This window comes from Saimiri boliviensis, chromosome X (genome assembly GCF_048565385.1).
Source record: "Saimiri boliviensis isolate mSaiBol1 chromosome X, mSaiBol1.pri, whole genome shotgun sequence".
NCBI classification, from domain to species: domain Eukaryota; kingdom Metazoa; phylum Chordata; class Mammalia; order Primates; family Cebidae; genus Saimiri; species Saimiri boliviensis.
The window spans coordinates 15226439-15247442 of record NC_133470.1 but is presented as its reverse complement, the minus strand read 5'-3'; the positions used below and the strand labels follow the sequence as shown (position 1 = coordinate 15247442).

General features: G+C 44.6%; 1 protein-coding gene across 3 annotated transcripts in view; it reads right to left on the bottom strand.

Moving 5' to 3' along the window:
* The window catches only part of CDKL5 (cyclin dependent kinase like 5), a 197470-nt gene extending 194755 nt beyond the window's left edge, over positions 1–2715 (bottom strand). For all 3 annotated transcript variants that reach the window (XM_074391867.1, XM_074391868.1, XM_010334894.2), the window contains exon 1: positions 2619–2715. The gene's annotated coding sequence lies outside the window, so the exon portion shown is untranslated. The remainder of the gene's footprint in view (positions 1–2618) is intronic.
* Between the last annotated feature and the right edge of the window lie 18289 nt (positions 2716–21004).

Sequence of the window (21004 nt, the reverse complement as noted above, 5' to 3'; positions counted from 1 at the left end):
AAAGTAAATGGAAATGAAAATCCTAATGAAAGGTTGACTTTCTGCAAGAGAAGCCACTGTAATTTCCAACAATGCAGCTATTGTTAAGAGTCTCTCATAGATTTCTGGACACAGTGGTGAAACAGGCTAGGGGTGATACTTAAAGGAATTTCTCCACCTCTGTCTTTCAGTTTGTAATGCAACAATACTGTACCTTCAAAGTAGAAACACCATGTAAACTCTGGTTCCCGTTAACTGAAACTGCCTTAACCTACCGAGCAGCATATTTGCAACCGAATACATCTGATTCGCAGTCAACCTTCTTTCTATTATCCATTTATGTGAGATGGCCCTGCAATTTGTTTCAATGGGAGACTTTCCTTTTAAAACCCCGTGGGACACAATAGATGCCACACTGATTTAAATAATTCCAAGAAAATTACAATATAAACAAAGGCAGACTTAGGGAACTTGCGTAAGTAAAAATCAAAAACCTGAGAAAAAGGGGTAAAAAAAAAAATACCAACCACAAGCCCCTAAGTCATGAATAAATTTTAAGACTAAGCCAGAAAAAAATAGAATACTCTCTGGACAAAGAATTCTATTTCAAATTTAAAAATACATATATATCAGATTTTGTTTTAAAAATGTAGGCTTAGGAAATATGCTAAACAAGCAAAACTGGAATACTCAACTGTATGATATATACATACAGCAAATTAATCGCTGCATTGACTATGTTAAAAAGGCAAGGCAATTCAAACAGATTTGATACCCTCTCCAATTGAGGAACCCCCAGCTACTCTGAAATGGCAGATTATTTAACACTCTTGGAATGGTTAACTTTTAGTATGCCTCTTTTGGAGTTCTATTATTTAATACAGCCAAAAGGAATTTTTCCCTAATTAGGTTTCCTTGCACTTGTGAAATGCTCAGCATACAGTGCTGGCAGCATTAGTTCTACAGCTTCTCTATTCTGGCTCCTTCCCCCCTCACCCACCCTCACCTCCCTACCCCACCCCCTACCCCCGCCCCGAAAAAAAAGATTTCCTTCCCAAATGTTCTCTTCTCTGCATTTGTCAACAGAAACACCTACTGGTGGTGTCAAACTGCTAAGACTGCTGCAGGCTTCCTTATTCCTGGTTTCAGTGTGAACGCCAAAAATTGTCAATCCTAAAATAGTACTTTTAATAAAGAAATTAAAAGTCTTACTAGGTACTCAACCTATCATATTCTCGAAAAGCAGCACGTCTTTTTTAAAAAATCTACTATTAATGGACCCTAATTGGATTGTTAAACATAAGATCATACTATCCCCTTCAACACTAAAGATACAGTAAGAAGTAAATGTCACCTCTTCACATTTTGTGAACAAAACATTTTAAAACACTTAAAGGAAACAAAAGCAAATTTACATCTAAGTGTCATTCACATATAATTCCGAATAGCCTCGGTGAAGACGTCTTTTCTTTAAGAAAGAAACAAGCTGGAAATGTTCCAGCAGATGTTACCTAAAACGATAATCCTGTTCTATACACATCTCTGTCTCCTGTTTCAGACAAATGCTCTCAGACAAATTGTGTAATCTTTGACACTAACTATACAACCATTACGTTCAAAAAAACCGAATTCAGATACACAGAAAGAAATCATTCGGTGTCAACAATACTTTCTAAAATCAGCTTAAATTCCAGTCAATTAAAATATATTGTGCTAACACAATACCGATCTGCAACTACTGAAATATCACAGCACTCGTCTAATCTCACTGTAGAGATACTAAGGTCAGGCTTTTCTTATTCAGGCATCTGTGCTTTAACACTCAAGTGAAGCGAAAAACAAAACCCTCAAGGAAAATCTGCCTTTACACTGAAATATGTTCTGGTTATTTTTTCCCCCAACGTGGGCACAAAATGTGTCAATGCAAGGAGGACCTGTTCGTTCTGGGAGACGGTTCCAAACCTCAGAATCCGATTTCTATGAGGGTCCAAAGGGTATGAAGGTCTGAGAAAGGACCATTCTCCTTCCCCCTGCTATGCCAGTCGCGAACTTCACAGCATCGCCTGAAACTTGTTCCGGGGAGGATGCGGAGCCGCGGGGCCGGCGGCGGGTCGCTCGCCCACCCTCGCGGGCAGCCAAGGTCAGAAGGGCCGGGGCCGCGGCTGGCGGCCCCTGGCGAGTCTCGGGCTCCCTCCGAACTAGGGCAGGGGGTTCTGGCGCGCAGGCACCTCCTCGGCACCAGCAGGAAGGGGCTTCCCTCGCCGCAAGCCCCGGGGAGCTCTTGCCGCGGGAGCGGCGGGGCGGGGACGCCGCAGACCCGCCGCTGAGGGGAGCACCGCGGGGCGGCCTCGACCCGCCGCCCCTCTTTAACACCCTCTCGCCTCCCCACACCCCAAAATACAGCCCCAGCCCCTCGGAGGAAGCTCTTCCAGAAGGGCAAGAGAGCGCTGAGGAGGGGCTACTCCGGGCTGGGACGCCCTCACCGCGTCGCCCGGTTCCGGGGGGACCGGCGCCGCCGCCCCTTCTCTCGTCCGCCCGGGGGACCGGGTGGGTCCCCACTCTCGGGAGAAGCTGGGTGGACGCGGGGCCAATGTGAGGGTAAAAAGGCTTGGCGGGCGGGTGGCGGCGCGACTACTCACCCTGCCGAGTCCCCCACTTCTAGCAGGGGACCCCACAGCTCCTGAGGACGCCGTCTCCGCTTTACCTTCGCCAACGGTAGAGACAACTAACCGAAACCTCCGGCCCCGCCCTCTAACAGAAGCGAACGCGCAGCCTAATTTGCTAACTGCCCCGCCCCGGCCGGTCCGTTCGGACCAATGGGAAAGGGCCTCAAGTTCCGCCCGATCCCGCCTTTACCCCGCCCCCTTCTGGTAGGAGCCAATGAGGAGGGAGCGCTTGTCCGAGGGTTCGTGCTCGCGCCGCTCGTACTCGAGTCTCCGAAGCCGAAGAACGCTGGTTCCTACAAGCTCGCCTGCGCGCTCACGCGTGCGCCGCGCCTCCTGGCAAGCCAGGTTTGGTTGCCCCGCCAAGCCCTAGCAACCTGGGCTGAAGAGGCTGAGAGGGGCGGGGCCCGAGCCTGGAGCTTCGCGGGTGGAAGCGCGGGGAAGGAGGGAGAGGGTCGACGGTGGTGGGGTGGGGAGATCGTGACTGAGGGGTAGCTGCGGGGGTAGGGGGTGGCGAGGAGGCCCCGGAATCCGCCTGTCACTGCGGAAAAAAAAAAGGGGAATCCTGCCTGCAGCATAGCTATCCTGCCCTCCCTCCGGAGGGACCCATGCGGAGGGCTGGCATGGGGGAAGTCGAGGAAGAGGGAAAGAGCACATTCGGGGCGGGAGCTGAGAAATAAAGAAAGGAGGATGGTTTATCTCTGTTGCTGGTAAAAATGATATCGAAGTCGATTGCTGCCGCTGCCCAGCTGTTGCCGCTGCATATGCACACACACACACACGCACGCACATATGCACACACATAACACACACTCACACGTAGACTCACTTATCCAGCAGCTTGGGATCCCTTGGCTGAGTTAGGCGCAAAGACCTAGCCGCCTAAGGATTCCTTACACAGCAGCTGGGCGCGTGCAAAGAGCTGTTGCAGCAGTAGCAGCAGCAGCAGCAACGACCCATAGCTCTGCTTCGGTCCGTGCTCTGCTACACAAGATGCCCCAGCTGGCATGAAAGCAATGAAGTCATCGCCCAACCAGTAGAAATGTGAAGATCTTAATACTGACTATGGGTCGGGTTTCCAAGGAGGATGAAGAGGTGATGAAATGGAAGGAGATAACATTTCCAATGCTACTTTTAGAAAATAAAGAAAAATAATTAAAAAAAAAAAAAAAAACATTGGGACAAGTCTATGGAAAACTGCATAATAATTTTCACTTTAACAAGCAAAGCAGAAACATGGGGTCTCTTCTGGTTGTTAGGAAAAGGACAGAAAATAGGCAGTGTATGAGGTCATACCAGCCACCAAATTAGAAAGATGCAGTACTGTAATAGAAAATAGATATTTTGGATAAAATTCACTTCATCTATTCCTGTAGTGAATCTGGTAACAATATGTATCCATATGCTGGGTTTCGCCACTTCATACCAAGCCAATAGGGTTTTCTTTTTCATAACGGTGAATATTTGATGAGGAAATGAAATTGGAAGCATATTAGAAAATTTTACAGGTAGGAGCAATGAATTAGCAGAGAGGGAAAATGGAGTCAGAAGCAACAACAGAGGGCTTTGCAGAGTCTCCTGCCTCCCCCAGATGCAAAGTAACAGTGCTGTGACCTCAAGCTTCACCCACGTGGATCCAGAACACCTGGGGCAATCACTCCATGTTCATCCCTGTAAGGTAGAGCCTTTGTGCTAGGAATTTCAGCAGCATTACATTTGACTCGAATCATTTTATAAAATTTTTCTTTAGACCTGGTGAACTGGAAGTAACAAATTAATTATCCATGTAGATTCAGAAGATGGAGAAAACCCAATAACTGAACATTTGTTAATATAGGTCCAATTTAGTATTAAGTAGTAATATTAGATGCCTTATAATGTCCCATCTCATATATACAAATATGACCTTCTGTTTAGGGAGACTTGCTTTGATCTTTGATCTGGTTTTGAGTAGTAGTAAAGGATTTCTTTTTTTTTTTTTTTTTTTTTTTTTTTTTTTTTTTTTTGAGACGGAGTTTCGCCCTTGTTACCCAGGCTGGAGTGCAATGGCACGATCTCGGCTCACCGCAACCTCCGCCTCCTGGGTTCAGGCAATTCTCCTGCCTCAGCCTCCTGAGTAGCTGGGATTACAGGCACGTGCCACCATGCCCAGCTAATTTTTTGTATCTTTAGTAGAGACGAGGTTTCACCATGTTGACCAGGATGGTCTCGATCTCTCGACCTTGTGATCCACCTGCCTCGGCCTCCCAAAGTGCTGGGATTACAGGCTTGAGCCACCGCGCCCGGCCGGATTTCTTAATGTCACATACAATTTAGTTAATTCCTCTTTTGGTCAATAACTAACCTTTTTAGAAGGTTAGTAAGAGTTTAAAAAGTACCATGCCCCAGGTGTGGTGGCTCACACCTGTGATCCCAGCACTTTGGGAGGCCAAGCTGGGTGGATCACAAAGTCTGGAGTTCGAGGCCAGCCTGGCCAATATAGTGAAATCCTGTCTCTACTAAAAATACAAAAATTAGCCAGGCGTGGTGACAGACCCCTGTAATCCTAGCTACTCAGAAGGCTGAGGCAGGAGAATTGCTTGAACCCAGGAGGCGGAGGTTGCAGTGAGCTGAGATCGCAACATTGCACTCCAGCCTGGTGGACAGAGCGAGACTACAACTCGGAAAAAAAAAAAAAAAAAAAAAAAAAGTACCATGCAGCCAGGCGCTGTGGCTCATGTCTGTAATCCCAACACCTTGGAAGGCTGAGGCAGGTGGATCACCTGAGGTCAGGAGTTCAAGACCAGCCTGGCCAACATGGTGAAACCCCATCTGTACTAAAAATACAAAAAAAATAGCCAGGCATGGTGGCGCACACCTGTGGTTCCACCTACTTGGGAGGCTGAGGCAAGAGAATTGCTTGAACCCAGGAGGCCGAGGTTGCTGTGAACCAAGATCCTACCACTGCATGCCAGACTGGGCAACAGAATAAGACTCTGTCTCAAAAAAAAAAAAAAAAAAAAAAGTACTGTGCTGCCATTTAACTGAACTCTTATATAGAAAGAACACTAATGCTAACCAGTGAATGAATACCTGCTATGTGCCAAGAACTTCACATAGATTTAGGGTTGCCAGATAAAATACAAGATGCCCCATTAAATTTGAATTTCAGATAAACAACAAATAATTTTTAGTATATGTATATATTTTTATCCTGGATACATGTGGGACAAGGCTAGAAGACTAAATAAGCCTTACAACCATTGCCAAAAAAAAATTTACGAAATGCCCTTCTAGGTCTAGACCTTGTAATGGAATCAGGATCTGGGAGTAAAGCTTAAGAACCAAATTAATGTATATGTTTGTAGTGTTTGTAGAAAGAGCTGAGCATACTTAGACTAAAGCATTATTTGCTGTTTATCTCAAATTCAATTATAACTAAGCATCTTTGATTTTTATTTGCTAAATCTGGCACCCTACATACATTATCTCTAATCCTCTCAATTCTCTATGAAATTCTCACCATATTCCAGATGAAGAAACAGCGTTAGACCCTCAGCAGCAACGATTTGCTTTTTTGCCCTTCTAATAGAACGCCAACTCTGTTGAGGCATCCACTCCCTCCACACTACCCAGAGTCTCAGTCAATCAATGTGTGGCCTAATTACACTGAAGGAAAGTGTAATTAACATCCAATGGTTTGAAAGAGAGGTTTTTCCCTGTCTACCCTGCTGGACGAACAAGGAAGCAAGCACCCTCGTTCCCACTGGCAGCCATTTCATGACTAAGAGGAGAACCAGCCTTAGGTCAAAGCCTACACACTAAATAAGGCAGAATCAAAAAACAGGAAACAAAATTTTAATTGAGTTCTTGATGACATCACTGAGTTGTTTAATTAAACAAATTCTGCCTTTTCCTTGCATTTCAGACAGTTTGAGTCAGACTTTTTATTAGATGCCACAGATGCATCCCACTACAGATGTCAGAACCCATGCATGCTACTCATTATGGGTTTCAATAATAAATAAACAAGTAGTAATCTAGATGTCAGACATTTTTGGCCAGGCACAGTGGCCATACCTGTAATCCCAGCATTTTAAGAGGCCAAGGCCAAGGCGGGTGGATCACCTGAGGTGAGCAGTTCAAGACCAGCCTGGCCAGTATGATGAAACCTCGACTCTACTAAAACTACAAAAATTAGCCAGGCGTGGTGGCATGCACCAGTAATCCCAGCTACTCGGGAGGCTGAGACAGGAGAAACGCTTGAATCAGGGAGTCAGAGTTTGCAGTGAGCCGAGATAGCACCATTGCACTCCAGCCTGGGCAACAAGACAGAAACTCCGTCTCAAAAAAAAAATAAGAAAAAAGACGATATTAGACATTTTTATCCTTGGTATATGTGGGACAAGTCTAGAAAACTAAATAAGCATTCTATTCATTGTTAAAAACACTTACGAAGTATCCATCTGGGCCTAAACCTCATAATGCAATCAGGATCTGGTAGAAAAGCTTAAGAAGCCAATCAACACATAATGGGTTTTTTGTTTGTTTGTTTGTTTGTTTGTTTGTTTTTGAGACAGGGTCTTGCTTTGTCACCTAGGCTGGAGTGCAGTGGCCTGATCTCAGCTCACTGCAACCTCTGCCTCCTGAGTTCAAGCTTATTCTCCCGCCTCAGCCTCCCAAGTAGCTGGGACTATAGGTGTACACCACCACACTCTGCTAATTTCTGTGTTTTTAGTAGAGATGGGGTTTCACCATGTTGGCCAGGCTGGTTTTGAACTCCTGGCCTCAAGTGATCTGCCCGCCTTAGCCTCCCAAAGTGCTGGGATTATAGGCATGAGCCTCAGTGCCTGGCTCAACGCATAAATTTGTGGTACTTGCAGGAAGAGGTGAGCATTAATTATTCCTTGGCCCTGCTCTGAGCTTAAATCAAACTGTCAGATCTTAACATGTTTTCATTTAAAGTTTATACCATTTGGAAACTTTTCATTTGAGAAATTTGAATCCAATTCCTCATTTGAAACAAAGTGTCTATCTTTGTCCTCCAGGCACTGAGTTTAACCAGGAACAGTGTGGAAAGAACAGAAATGTCAGCCTTATCACTTAAACCAATTTTCTTCTGTACCTTGAGCACAGCTTAAATTGCAATCATCCCTTTTAAAAAATGTTCAGAACATTTTCTACCTAACCAAATAAGCTGTATCTCTATGATTGTGATTATGATGGCCACAATCACAGACAGTGAAAGTTGGCAAGGGAGCTACAAATAGTAATTAAATCCTAGTATCTTGCAGAAGTTTGGTAGCAGGAATTAAAAACATTTTTATGTGTTCTATGTTAAAATCAAAAAAAAAAAGAAAGAAAGAAAAGAAGAAGGGTAGGAAGGAAAAGGGAAAAAGAAAGGAAAAAAAAGAAGGGAGGAAGGAAGGAAATGTCTGTTTCAAAAGACCCAAGAAAGAAAACCACACCAGAAAAGAACGCCACAAGAAAATAGTTTGTTGCTGTGGCAGTGTAGCTTAGTGGCTAAAACTATAGACTCGGGCGCCAGATGGTCTGGGCTCAAATGCTAGCTCTAGTTATGTTATTGGGCAAATTGCTCAACTTTTCTGTGCCTCAGTTTCCTCCTCTGTAAAAATGGAGATGAAGCTGGGTGCCGTGGCTCACACCTGTAATCCCAGTACTTTGGGAGGCTGAGGCAGGTGGGTCACTTGAGGTCTGAAGTTTGAGACCAGACTGGCCAACACAGCAAAACCCCATCTCTACTAAAAATACAAAAATTAGCCGAGTGTGGTGGTGCGTGCCGGTAATCCCAGCTATTTGGGAGGCTGAGGCAGGAGGACTGCTTGAACCCAGGAGGCAAAGATTGCAGTGAGCCTGAGATTGCACCACTGCACTCCAGCCTGGGTGACAGAGTGAGCTCCGTCTCAGAAAAAAATAAAAATAAAATACAAAAATACACATACCAAAAAAATAGCCAGGTGTGGTGGTACCTGCCTGTAATCCCGCTACTCAGAAGGCTGAGGCAGAAGGGTTGCTTGAGCCCAGAAGTTCGAGGCTGTAGTTAGCCGTGACATGACAGCACCAAGGCACTCCAGCCTGGGTAATAGAGCAAGAGCCAGTCTCAAACAAAACAAAACAAAAAATATATATGCCCTATGGAGAGACCATGATGCAAGGAACTGCGTGGAGACACCATGAGGTGAGGAACTGAAGTCTTCTGCCAATAGCCATGTGAGTACAACATCTTGGAAGCAGATTCTCCAAGAATGGAGAATGACTGTAGCCCCAGCTGACATCCTGACTGCAACCCCACGAGAGACCCTGAGCCAGAATCACCCAGCTAAGCCCCTCCTGAATTCCTGACATCCAGAAACTATAGTATGACAAATGTTTGTCATTGTAAGCCACTAAGTTTTGGGGTAACTTGTGATGGACCAATGGGTAACTAATACAAGTGGTTCCTATCTCCATTTTACAGATAAGGTTTTAGGAACCTGCCCAAGCTCACCAAACCAGTAGGCAGTGGAACCAGGACCCAGGAAGAAGTCTAACTCTTAACCTTTAAGCTCTTTCCTCTTAGCAGTAGAAACGATGTGCAGATGCCAACTACGTGCCAGAAGCTTCCCTTACAGTGTCTCATTGATTCCCACAATAGCTCTGCAATGAAGACATCTTTCGGTCTTTCAAAAAGATATCAAAGTAAAGTTCCTACCTTCTTTTATTTGTTTTCTTTTTTTTTCAGACAGGATCTCGCTCTGTTATCCAAGCCGGAGTGCAGTGACACCATCTCAACTCACTGCAACCTCTGTCTCCCAGGCTCAAGAGATCCTCCTGCCTCAGCCTCCCCAGTAGCTAGGATAGGACTGCAGGCATGAGCCACCATGCCTGGTAAATTTATTTTGTGTGTGTGTGTATATGTATATATACACATATATATGGTATATATATATATATATATATATATATATATATATTTGTATATACGTATATACACACACAAAATACATTTGTAGAGATGGGGTTTCGCAATGTTGCCCAAGCTGATTTCAACACCTAGGCTCAAGTGATCCTCCCAACCTCAAAGGATAAAACTATTCCTTTTCAGTTTACAGTAAGTTTCTAGGACATTCTAAAGTCAAGGCAAATATATGTACTAAAGCATATTAAACAAGAATACCCATCACAGGCAGGGCATGTTGGCTCATGCCTGTAATCCTAGCACTTTGGGAGGCCAAGGCAGGTGAATTCCTTGAGGTCAGGAGTTTGAGACCAGCCTGGACAACATGATGAAACCCCATCTCTACTAAAAATATAAAAATTAGCTGGGCGTGGTGGCGTGCATCTATAGTCCCAGCTACTTGGGAGGCTGAGGCACGAGAATTGCTTGAACCTGGGAGGCAGCAGTTGCAATCAGCTGAGATCATGCCACTGCACTCCAGCCTCGGCAACAGAGAGACTCTGTCTAAAAAAAAAAAAAAAAAAAGAAAAAGAAAAAGAAAAAGAAAAATACCCAGCACAGAGCATAATCCAGCAACTTCTCCATCAAATTCTATAAATAGTAATTAAATCCTATTATCTTGATGTCCTTCTTGTGACGTGACTTTGACACTCTTTCCATTGAGAGATGAAGGTTTATGTTCCCTCCCCTTGCATCTGGGTGAGCTTGTGAGTCGGTGAAAGTGACATTGTGTAACTTCCAAGGTGAGGTTACAAAAAGCAGTATAGCTTGCATTTGGTTCTCTTAGGAGGGTCAATATTTTCACCTAGTCGCTGTGTTGTGAGGAAGCCCAGCTCACCCTATGGAGAGGTCACCATCTAAAGGAAGCAACGGCCAGTCCCAACTTGCCAGGCATGTGAGTGAGCCACTTTTGAAAGTGTTGCCTTTACCCTGAGTCAAGTCACCCCAGCTGATGCAACATGGAGCAGAAATAGCCAGTCTGCACCAAACCTTGCTCCTGCACCAAATGTGCACCAAAATTGCAAATTCACAAACAAATTAAATAATGGGAAGTCACTGTATTTTAGGAGTAGTTTGTTATGCAGCAACGGATGACTGATACAATGCCTAAGACAAAAAAACACATGAATTTGCACATCCCGGCTTCCAAAAGCAACAAAACAACTATATTACTGTTCTAGTAGGAGACAGATATTGAAACCTGTTGACATCTGTTAATAATCCAACTATTTCACTTCAACCAACTCTGTTATGGCCATGTTGGCTTGAGTTCATCTGTCCAACAAAGATTAGTAAGTACCTACTATATAGAAAACACTGTACTTGTCATGGTGGGGATACACAAATGGAGCCAATCATCATAAGCTACATTTTCCTGATTATTTCTCCTTCAAACTGCTAATAAACATGGATATAATCAAAAAGTAATCATGAAAAAAAAGGAAATAAAAAGCTGTTACCTTACTCATTCATCAATAAGGCAATCAGCTCCTGACAGCATCACATAAACTAACCAAATTAAAACCAAACACAAGTTTATGTTTTTGCTAATTAACTTCACCAGCATAAAGTATGTAACTTAAAGACTGTCTTAGTCCAGTTTGTGCTGGTACAACAGTATACCTGAGACTGGGTAATTTATAAAGAAGAGATTTATTTCTTATAGTTCTGAAGGCTGGGAAGTTCAAGGTTTAGGAGGCAGCATCTGGTGAGAGTCTTCTTGCTGTCATCCCATGGTGGAAGGGAGAAGGGCAAGAAGGCACATGAAAAAGAGAGGGAAAAGGGGCTGAATTCATCCTTTTATCAGGAATCTACTCTCATGATAACTAACCCACTCCTATGATAACAGCATTAATCCATTCCTAGGAGTAGTGCCCTCACGGTCTAATGACCTCTTAAAGGTCCCATCTCTCAACACTATCGCATTGGAAATTTTTGTTTTTCTTTTTGAGACAGGGTCTCCCTCTGTCACCCAGGCTGTAGTGCAGTGGCTTGATCTTAGCTCACTGCAACCTATCCCAAGTAGCTGGGACTACAGGTGTGTTGCCACCACGCCTGACTAATTTCTGTATTTAAAACATTCTTTTTGTAGAGATGGCGTTTCACCATGTTGCCCAGGCTGGTCTTGAATTCCTGGGATCAAGCCATCCTCCCACCTTGGCCTCCCAAAGTCCTGGGATTACAGGCATGAGCAACATCTGTTGCACACCTGTCTGAATTAGGGATTAAATTTCCAACACATGGACTTTAGGGGACATGTTCAAACCAAAGCAAAGACTTCGCAAAGAAGGAAATTTCAACGTGTCTTATTGTCTATTCATTGGCTTCCAAGCAAAAGAGTATCCAACTACACATGCCAATTAAATGGTCACAAAGTGACAGGCTCCTTTGGAAACTTTATCTGTAATGAACGCATTTACACAAGGCAAGGTCTAGGCAACAGTGTTGGTTTCAGGGGCCCCAGCCTTCCATTCTACTCCTTCTTCCAGCCTCCCTATGATCTCAGATTTCGTACTCCCAGTCCATCTCCTACCTTCTCCTCTTTAAAAGTAGCTCTGAGAAAAACACTTGATAAATTCATCAAAACCAGCATATAATGTTACTGTGTTATGTGTATCTTTCCTGGCAGTTGGCATTTTAACAGGAAAGTAACCAATTAATCAATCAATCAATGGAACAGAAGCAAAACCTTTAGTTAAAAAAATCCAACATTCAGTGAAACTACCAACATTATTCATAATAGTCAAAAAGTGGAAACAACCCAAACATCTATCAAGGGATGACTTGTTAAACAAAATGTGTTATATCTATACAATGGAGTATCAGTTGGCAATAAAAAGGAATGAAGTATTGATGCATGCGAAACAGGGATGAACACTGACAATGTTATACTAAATGAAAGAAGCCAGACACAAAAGACTGCACATCATATGGTTTCGTTTATATAAAATATCTAGAATAGGCAAATCCATAGAGGCAGAAAATAGCTAGGTGGTTGCCTATGGTTGGAGGGAGGGACTGGAGGGAAATGGGTAGTGACTGCTAACGGATATGGGATTTCATATTTTTTTATTTTCTTTCGTATTTATTTATTTTTGAGACGGGGTCTTGCTCTGTTGCCTAGGCTGGAGCAGTGGCATGGTCTCAGCTCACTGCAACCTCCACCTCCAAGGCTCAGGTGGTCCTCCTACCTCAGCCTCCTGAGTAGCTGGGGCTACAGGCATGCACCACGATGCTCGGCTAATTTTCTATTTTTAGTAGAGATGGGGTTTCACTGTGTTGGCCAGGCTGGTCTCGAGCTCCTGACTGCAGGTGATCCACCCACCTCGGCCTCCCAAAGTGCTGGGACTACAGGCTTGAGCTACCGCGCCTAGCCTTGGATATGGGATTTCTTATTGAGGTAATGAAAATGTTGAAAAATTGATTGTGGTGATGATGGTTATACAACTCTCTCAACACTAAAACCACTGAATCATATATTTAAATTTGTTTTGTTTTGTTTCGTTTTGTTTTTAGAGACGGAGTCTCAATTTGTTGCCCAGGCTGGAGTGCAATGGCACAATCACAGCTCACTGCCACCTCTGTGAATTGTACACTTTAAATGGGTGACTTGTATGTGTTGAATTATATCCCCAAAAAATTATTTAATTAATGAGTCCGGGAGAATACACCAGGGGTTATATTATAAAAGTCTCCTGTACATGCCTGTGAGAGACTCAGGTCTACCCTCATGCCACTCAAATGTGTTTCTCAGACCAGCAGCGCCCGAAAGTTCCCAAATGCAGAATCTTGGGCCCAGACCCCCCAAACAGAATCCATCTCACTTAGTCATGCCTTCTTTGTGGACCTAAAGCTTTTCCAAAGTTTTCAGTTAGGTAGAACCACATAAGTTCATCCATGTTACAAAACAAAGTAAGGAAACAATCTTCTTTCCCTTCCAGAAAACGAGCTGCTCTTGTAACATTTGGCTATCTTTGGTGCCTGCTGCTTTCAGAAAGCAGGTGGCACTGTAGGATCGGGGTAGCGGGCACGAGGGTGACTGCTAATGAGTACCGTGTTGCTTTGGGGGTAGTGAAAATATTCTGGAATCAGGCTGAGCACGGTGGCTCACACCTGTAATCCCAGCACTTTCGGAGTCCAAGGCAGGCAGATCCCAAGGTCAAGAGATTGAGACCATCCTGACCAACATGGTGAAACCCTGTCTCTACTAAAAATACAAAAAAGTTAGCTGGGCATGGTGGTATGTGCCTGTGGTCCTATCTACTCAGGAGGCTGAGGCAAGAGAATTGCTTGAACCCGGAAAGTGGAGGTTGCAGTGAGCCAAGATCGTGCCACTGCACTCCAGCCTGGCGACTGAGGAAGACTCCGTCTGAAAAAAAAGAAAAAGAAAATATTCTGGAGTCAGATAGTGGTGCTCAATGCACAACTTTGTGAATATACTAAAAACGTTGAATCGTACAGTTTAAAACGATGAACTTCATGGTATGTGAATTATTGTATATTTCAGTAAAGTTATTGTTTACAAAAATCAGTGAGACAAGCAGGAGGGGCATTTTTGTAGAGCTGGTAATAGTACTTCACAGTGCCTAGGAATTCCACTGAATTTGTTTATACTGGGGTTTCTGCACATCATGACTATCGACATTTGGGGCAGGCTCATTCTTTGTTCTAGGGGGTGGGGGCTGTCCTGTGCATTGTAGGATATTTGGCACCATCACTGGTCTGTACCCATTAGATGCCACCAAAATGCTTTTCCTGATTGTAACAACTCAAAATGCCTCCAGACAAGGCAGACCTTGCCAAATGTCTCCTTGGACACAAAATCATCCCTGCCTGAGAATCACAGACTTGTACACAAAGTTGGCCCTGCCTTTAGGATAAGGAAGCTTTCTTTAAAAATAATCTGATTCTCTGGCATTGACAGGATTTCCTCCTGTTCTTTTCTCAGTGGAAATGGTAAATAAATGGTCAAATTCCTATAATTACCTTTCAGTTGCCAAAATCCCTTGTTTATGGATGACCTTCAGCCTTTTGCCTGTTCACTGATGCAACTTTTCTTCATCTGTCCCATTTTTCAAGTCTGAATTATTTTTACAACTATCCAATTGACCTTTATTTCTTAGTTTCTTTTAAAATGGGAAGTTTTAAAATGAAATAATGTCTCTGTCAGAGTCCAAGCAGGAAAAGAGAGCAGGCTCTAGATGTAGCAAACAGAGATCACTTTTTTTTTAAGAGTCACACTCTGTCAAGCAGGCTAGAATGCAATGGCACAATCTTGGCTCACTGCACCCTCTACCTCCCAGGTTCAAGCAATTCTCCTCCCTCAGCCTCCTGAGTAGCTAAGATTACAGGCATGTGAAACCAAGCCCAGCTAATTTTTGTATTTTTAGTAGAGACAGGGTTTTCACCATGTTGGTCTGGCTGGTCTCAAACTCCTGTCCTCAGGTGATCTGCCCGCCTGGGCCTCCCAAAGTGGCAAGCAGAGATAACTTAATGGATGGAATTGCTTACATAACTCTCGGAAGGGCTGAAGAAGTGAAAGAGGAAAGGTGGGGTTCCCCAGAGACGACTGATTGCAGGAAACCTTACCACCACTAAGACTGGAAAGCAAAAAAGAAAATGGACTTTCCTGAGTCCAGGTAGGCTGTGCTGCTGAAGTTGCTGGAATATTAACCTCTTCTCTTGAAGCATGGGCTGCCGCCTCCTGGCAGGAAGCCAAGCACCTGTATTCCCATAGATGTTGCAGGAACTCCATGGTGACCCCATCAAAGGAGTTTCTTTCTGAGGTGGGAAAACTATGACACAGTGTTCAGTGGAAAAAAAAAAAAACAACCTAAACATATGTGATGACAACAGCTGTCATTTTTTGAGCAATGACTATGTGCAGGTATTTTACATACATGATCTTGTTTAAGGAGATAATCATTCTAACAGAAGCTTTATGGGGTAGGTATTGCTATCTGCACTTGACCAATGAGAAAGTGAAGGCTTTAAAGAAGGATAAGTTTCCAGTAACATGCGAGTTCATGAAGGAAGGCTTTGCCTCCTTTTTTTCTATTTTTTTTTTTTAGAGATGGGGTCTCGATATGTTGCCCAGGCTGGAGTGCAGTGGCTATTCACAGGCATGATCCCACTACTGATCAGCACGGGAGTTTTGACCTGCTCCGTTTCCGACCTGGGCCGGTTCACTCCTCCTTAGGCAACCTGGTGGTCCCCCCACTCCCAGGTGGTCACCATATTGATGCTGAACTTAGTGCGGACACCTGATCAGCATAGCACACTACAGCCCAGAACTCCTGGGCTCAAGAGATCCTCCAGTCTCAGACTCTGGAGTAGCTGGGATTACAGGCACGCGCCACCATGCCCAGCTTGTCTCCCTTTTTCAAACTCATATTCCCAATGCTATATGATATTTTTTCCTTTTTTACGGTTCTGAAAGTACATCAGCACCCAAGGCCATATCATAGATAACTTTTTTTTTTTTTTTCTTTTTTTGAGACGGAGTTTCGCTCTTGTTACCCAGGCTGGAGTGCAATGGCTCAATCTCGGCTCACCGCAACCTCCGCCTCCTGGGTTCAGGCAATTCTCCTGCCGCAGCCTCCTGAGTAGCTGGGATTACAGGCAGGCGCCACCATGCGCAGCTAATTTTTTGTATTTTTAGTAGAGACGGGGTTTCACCATGTTGACCAGGATGGTCTCGATCTCTCGACCTCGTGATCCACCCGCCTCGGCCTCCCAAAGTGCTGGGATTACAGGCTTGAGCCACCGCGCCCGGCCAACTATTTTTAAAAGTTACAAATATATATATTTTTTGAGACAGAGTCTCACTCTGTTGCCCAGGTTGGAGTGCAACAGCTCGATCTCAGCTCACCACAACCTCTGCCTCCCAGGTTCAAGCAATTCTCCTGCCTCAGCCTCCCAAGTAGCTGGGATTACAGGCATGCACCCCAACGCCTGGCTGATTTTTTTTTGTATTTTTAGTACAGACAGGATTTCACCATGTTGGCCAGGTTGGTCTTGAAGTCCTGACCTCATGATCTGCCCCCCTTGGCCTCCCAAAGTGCTGGTGTTACAGGCGTGAGCCACCGTGCCCAGCCTATTTATATATATTTAAAAATAGAGATAAGGTCTCCTTGTGTTGTCCAGGGTGCTCTCAAACTCCTGGGCCTCCCAAAGTGCTGGGATCACAGGCGTGAGCCGCTGCATCTGGCCAATAGCTATTTTTTGAATGAATGAATGAATGAAAGTTTCGTAACAAGTAAGTGGCAGAGTTTCATAACAAGTAAGAGGCAGAGACAGAATTCCCACCAGGTCTTTCTGCCTTCAGAGCTCATGTTCTTAACTACGACACACTGCTGCCTCCCACAGGTGTAACAGGAGCTCAACTATGGATGGGAATATATTTTAGGAAAAATATGCTAAAATGTTAATAATGATTACCTGATTACTTCTGGTTGGTGAGCTTATGGATAATTTTCCTCTCTTTTATACCTTTTTTGTACTATGCATTTGTTTTAAACCATACATATAAGTTGCTTTTATAGTCAGGATAAATAAATAATTGAATCATTTATTTTCTTAAAAGTAAGTATTCAAGGCTTGGCATGGTGGCTCATGCCTGTAATCCCAGCACTTTGGGAGGCCGAGGTGGGTGGATCACCTGAGACCAGGAGTTCAAGACCAGCCTGGACAACACGGTAAAACCTCGAATCTACTAAAAATACAAAAATTAGCCGGGCATGGTGGTGTGTGCCTGTAATCCCAGCTACTTAGGAGGCTGAGGCAGGAGAATTGAACCTGGGAGGTGAAGTTTGCAGTGAGTCAAGATTGTGCCACTGCACTCCAGCCTGGGTGACAGAGTGAGACCCCATCACACACACACACACACACACACACACACACACACACAGAGTATTCAGGGCCAGGAGCAGTGACTCACACCTGTAATTCCAATATTTTAGGGGGCCAAGGTGGGTGGATCACTTGAGTCAAGACCAGCCTGGGCAATATAGGGAGATACCGTCACTACAAAAATATTTTTTAAATTAGCTGGGCATGGTGATGCATGCCTATGGTCCCAGCTACTTGGAAGGCTGAGGTGGGAAGATTGCTTGAGCCTGGGAGGTCGAGTCTGTGATGAGTTATGATCATGACACTACACTCCAGCCTGGGCAACATAGGGAGACCCTGCCTGTACAAAAAATGTTTATAATTTAGCCAGGTGTGGTTGTGTGCCCCTGTGGTCCCAGTTACTTGGGAGGCTGAGGCAGGTGGATTGCTCGAGTCCAGGAGTTCAAGGCTGCAGTGAGCTGTGATAGCATCATTTCACTCAGCCTGGGAGACAGAGTGAGATCCTGTGTCAAAAATATTGCAGTGAGGCAGAGTTTTCTCTTTTTATTCTTTTTTTTTTTTTTTTTTTTTGAGACAGAGTCTCACACTGTCACCCAGGCTGCAGTGCAGTGGCGCCGTCTCAGCTCACTGCAACCTCCACCTACTGGGTTCAAGTGATCCTCCTGCCTCAACTTCCCGAGTAGCTGAAATTACAGGTGGCCACCACCGTGCCCAGCTAGTTATTTGTATTTTTTTTCAGTAGAGACGGGGTTTCACTATGTTGGCCAGGCTGGTCTGAAACTCCTGACCTTGTGATCTGCCCATGTTGGACTCCCAATTACAGGCGTGAGCCACCACACCTGCCCGAGTTTTCATCTTTATTTCCACGGCGTGTCTGCTGGAGGCTGCATGGTAGAAATGAAAAGGGCTTGGTCGAAGTCCAGACCTCCTATTCAGCAATAGGCACATGAACTGGTTGGCCCATGGATCGAGGGCTGTTGCTCTTCCAGCTGAATGAATCCGTGCAGGTGGAATATCAATTTAAGCAGGTGTGCTTTTTGTTTTTACACTGTTAATTCATATGCATCATCCACTTTGTCGTGGTAGATATTTCGGTGCACCAGCCGAAGTCCCCTTAGATGAAAGGCTTGTCCTAGCAACTGGGAGTGCTAGCTCATTTAGGAGATGTCTCAGCTGTACAGTCACCGGATCCAGGTGGCCTGCATCCGATGGCTGATAGATGCAAGGTTACAAAGGCCTGGCCATCTGGGCCCAACCCAGGATGAAGCTTCAGAAGTCACCCACTCCTGCTTCTCTCCCCTCCCTTCCACAGAGCTTCACCCCCAGAGCACTTCCTAATAAACATCCTGTGTCCGTCTGGGAGTCTGCTTCCTGCAGAACCCAACCCATGACAAGTCTCAGTTCCTATTTTACTGATGGATTGATTGATTGAGATGGAGTCTTGCTCTGTTGCCAGGCTGGAGCGCGGTGGAGTGATCTCGGCTCACTGCAACCTCCGACTTCCTGGTTCAAGCCATTCTCCTGCCTCAGCCGCCTGAGTAGCTGGAATTACAGGCGCCTGCCACCATGCCCAGCTAATTTTTGTTTTGTTTTCGTTTTTGTTTGTTTTTTTTTTTTCAGTAGAGACGGGGTTTCACCATGTTGGCCAGGATGATCTCAATTTCCTGACTTCATGATCTGCCCGCCTCTGCCTCCCGAAATGCTGGGATTACAGGCATGAGCCACTGCGCCCAGCCCATATTTTATTTTTTCACTAAAAAGTCATCTCATCTTCAATAATGAAAGAGCACCATTATAGGAGGAATGAGGAGTGGAAGGGCATTTTATAATTTAGCAAGATATCAGCACAGAGAGCTAACTTTTCCATTAACCCAAAAAGCTTTGTTGTCACCAGACAACTCTGGCAAGGAGTTGTCTGAAGTGTCACTACTTTCAAAGGAATCTGTAAATGGAAAAGCCTTCCTAACCTACACCTTCTCTAAAACAATTTCATCTCGTGCTGATGTTTTGGAACTAGTGACCCTTCTGTGCCACTCAAATCCTCTTCTTAGAGACATATGGTTACAGTGATGTGCCCATTTCTAATCACCTGCCTACCCTGTGGCCCCAGACTTTATTCAACTCATCACCAGGAGGAATCCTTATAACTTTTTTTTTTTTTTTGGAGACAGAGTCTCGCTCTGTCACCCATGCTGGAGCGCAGTGGCTCAATCTCAGCTCACTGCAACCTCCGCCTCCCAAGTTTAAGTGATTTTCCAGCCTCAGCCTCCCTAGTAGCTGGGACTATAGGGTGTTCCACCACACCTGGCCAATTTTTGTATATTTGCTTTTACTTTTTATTTATTTATTTATTTTGAGATGGTGTCCCACTCTGTTGCCCAGGCTGGAATGCAGTGGTACGATCTTGGCTCACTGTAACCCCCACCTCCCAGGTTCAAGCGATTCTCCCACTTCAGCCTCCTGAGTAGCTGAGTTACAGGCACATGCCACCATGCCCGGCTGAGTTTTGTATTTTAGTAGAGATGGGGTTCTCGCCATGTTGGCCAGGCTGGTCTCAAACTCCTGACCTCAAGTGATCCACCTACCTTGGCCTCCCAAAGTGTTGGGATTACAGGCATGAGCCACCATGCCTGGCCAGGAACCCTTGTAACTCTTAAGACAAAATACAGGGAAAGCCAAAGTCTGACTATTCTTCTAAAAGAGACTGTTTAAGTGCTTGTTCCAGGAACAGGAATATTTCCTGGGCTAAAGTGATCCGCCTACCTCAGCCTCCCAAAGTGCTGGGGTTACAGGCGTAAGCCAGTCTTTACAATTTTCTAAAAATATGAGATTCAGATAGCAGGTAATCAATTCCTTTCTTCATTCATTAAGATACGGCAGATTTCCATAGGCTGAGGCAACATACAATGAGGGAAACCTGCATGCAAGCCCATCCCTGTGGTCCCATCTACCCTCAACTTTACTATGAGTTCTGCTGCTCACAGGCAGGGTGACCCTGAACAAGCACATTCACCCCTTTAAAGTCTTGATTTTCTCATAACTGTACTTTCCTTAGATTAGAGATCCAAAAGTATCAGGTTTTATTACCATAATGTGACTGTCACAGAAATGAATGCAACCAGGCCCATATTTACTCAGCAACCAAAATGTTTCTCTGTCTCTGCTGCACATGAAATATGGTTCCAAGAGGTTTTTTTCAAAATGTTAAGTTGGGGGAAATAATTAGTCAGAGTCAAACAATTTGAGGCAACAATGGTGCCAAATTGACAGCATCCTGGAAATCCTCTGTCTATACCTAATGTCTAATCTAGTCACTTTTTTGTTGTTGTTGTTCTGCATTTTGTCCTGTTGAAAGCATCCAGTTGCACTGGTCTCTGTTCCTCTGATTCCCAAGTCATAAAAATGTGTAAATCATGGGCAGGACCCTGACTTCACATCCTCTTTCCAGTTCTGTGCATTTTGTTTCTTTTGTAACCCACATAGAAATCAACACCCCTCCCCCCCTGCATAATCCAGTCTGCATGCTGAGAGTCATTCAAGCAGCACAGTCCAACTTCCAAAAGCAATGGTGGCT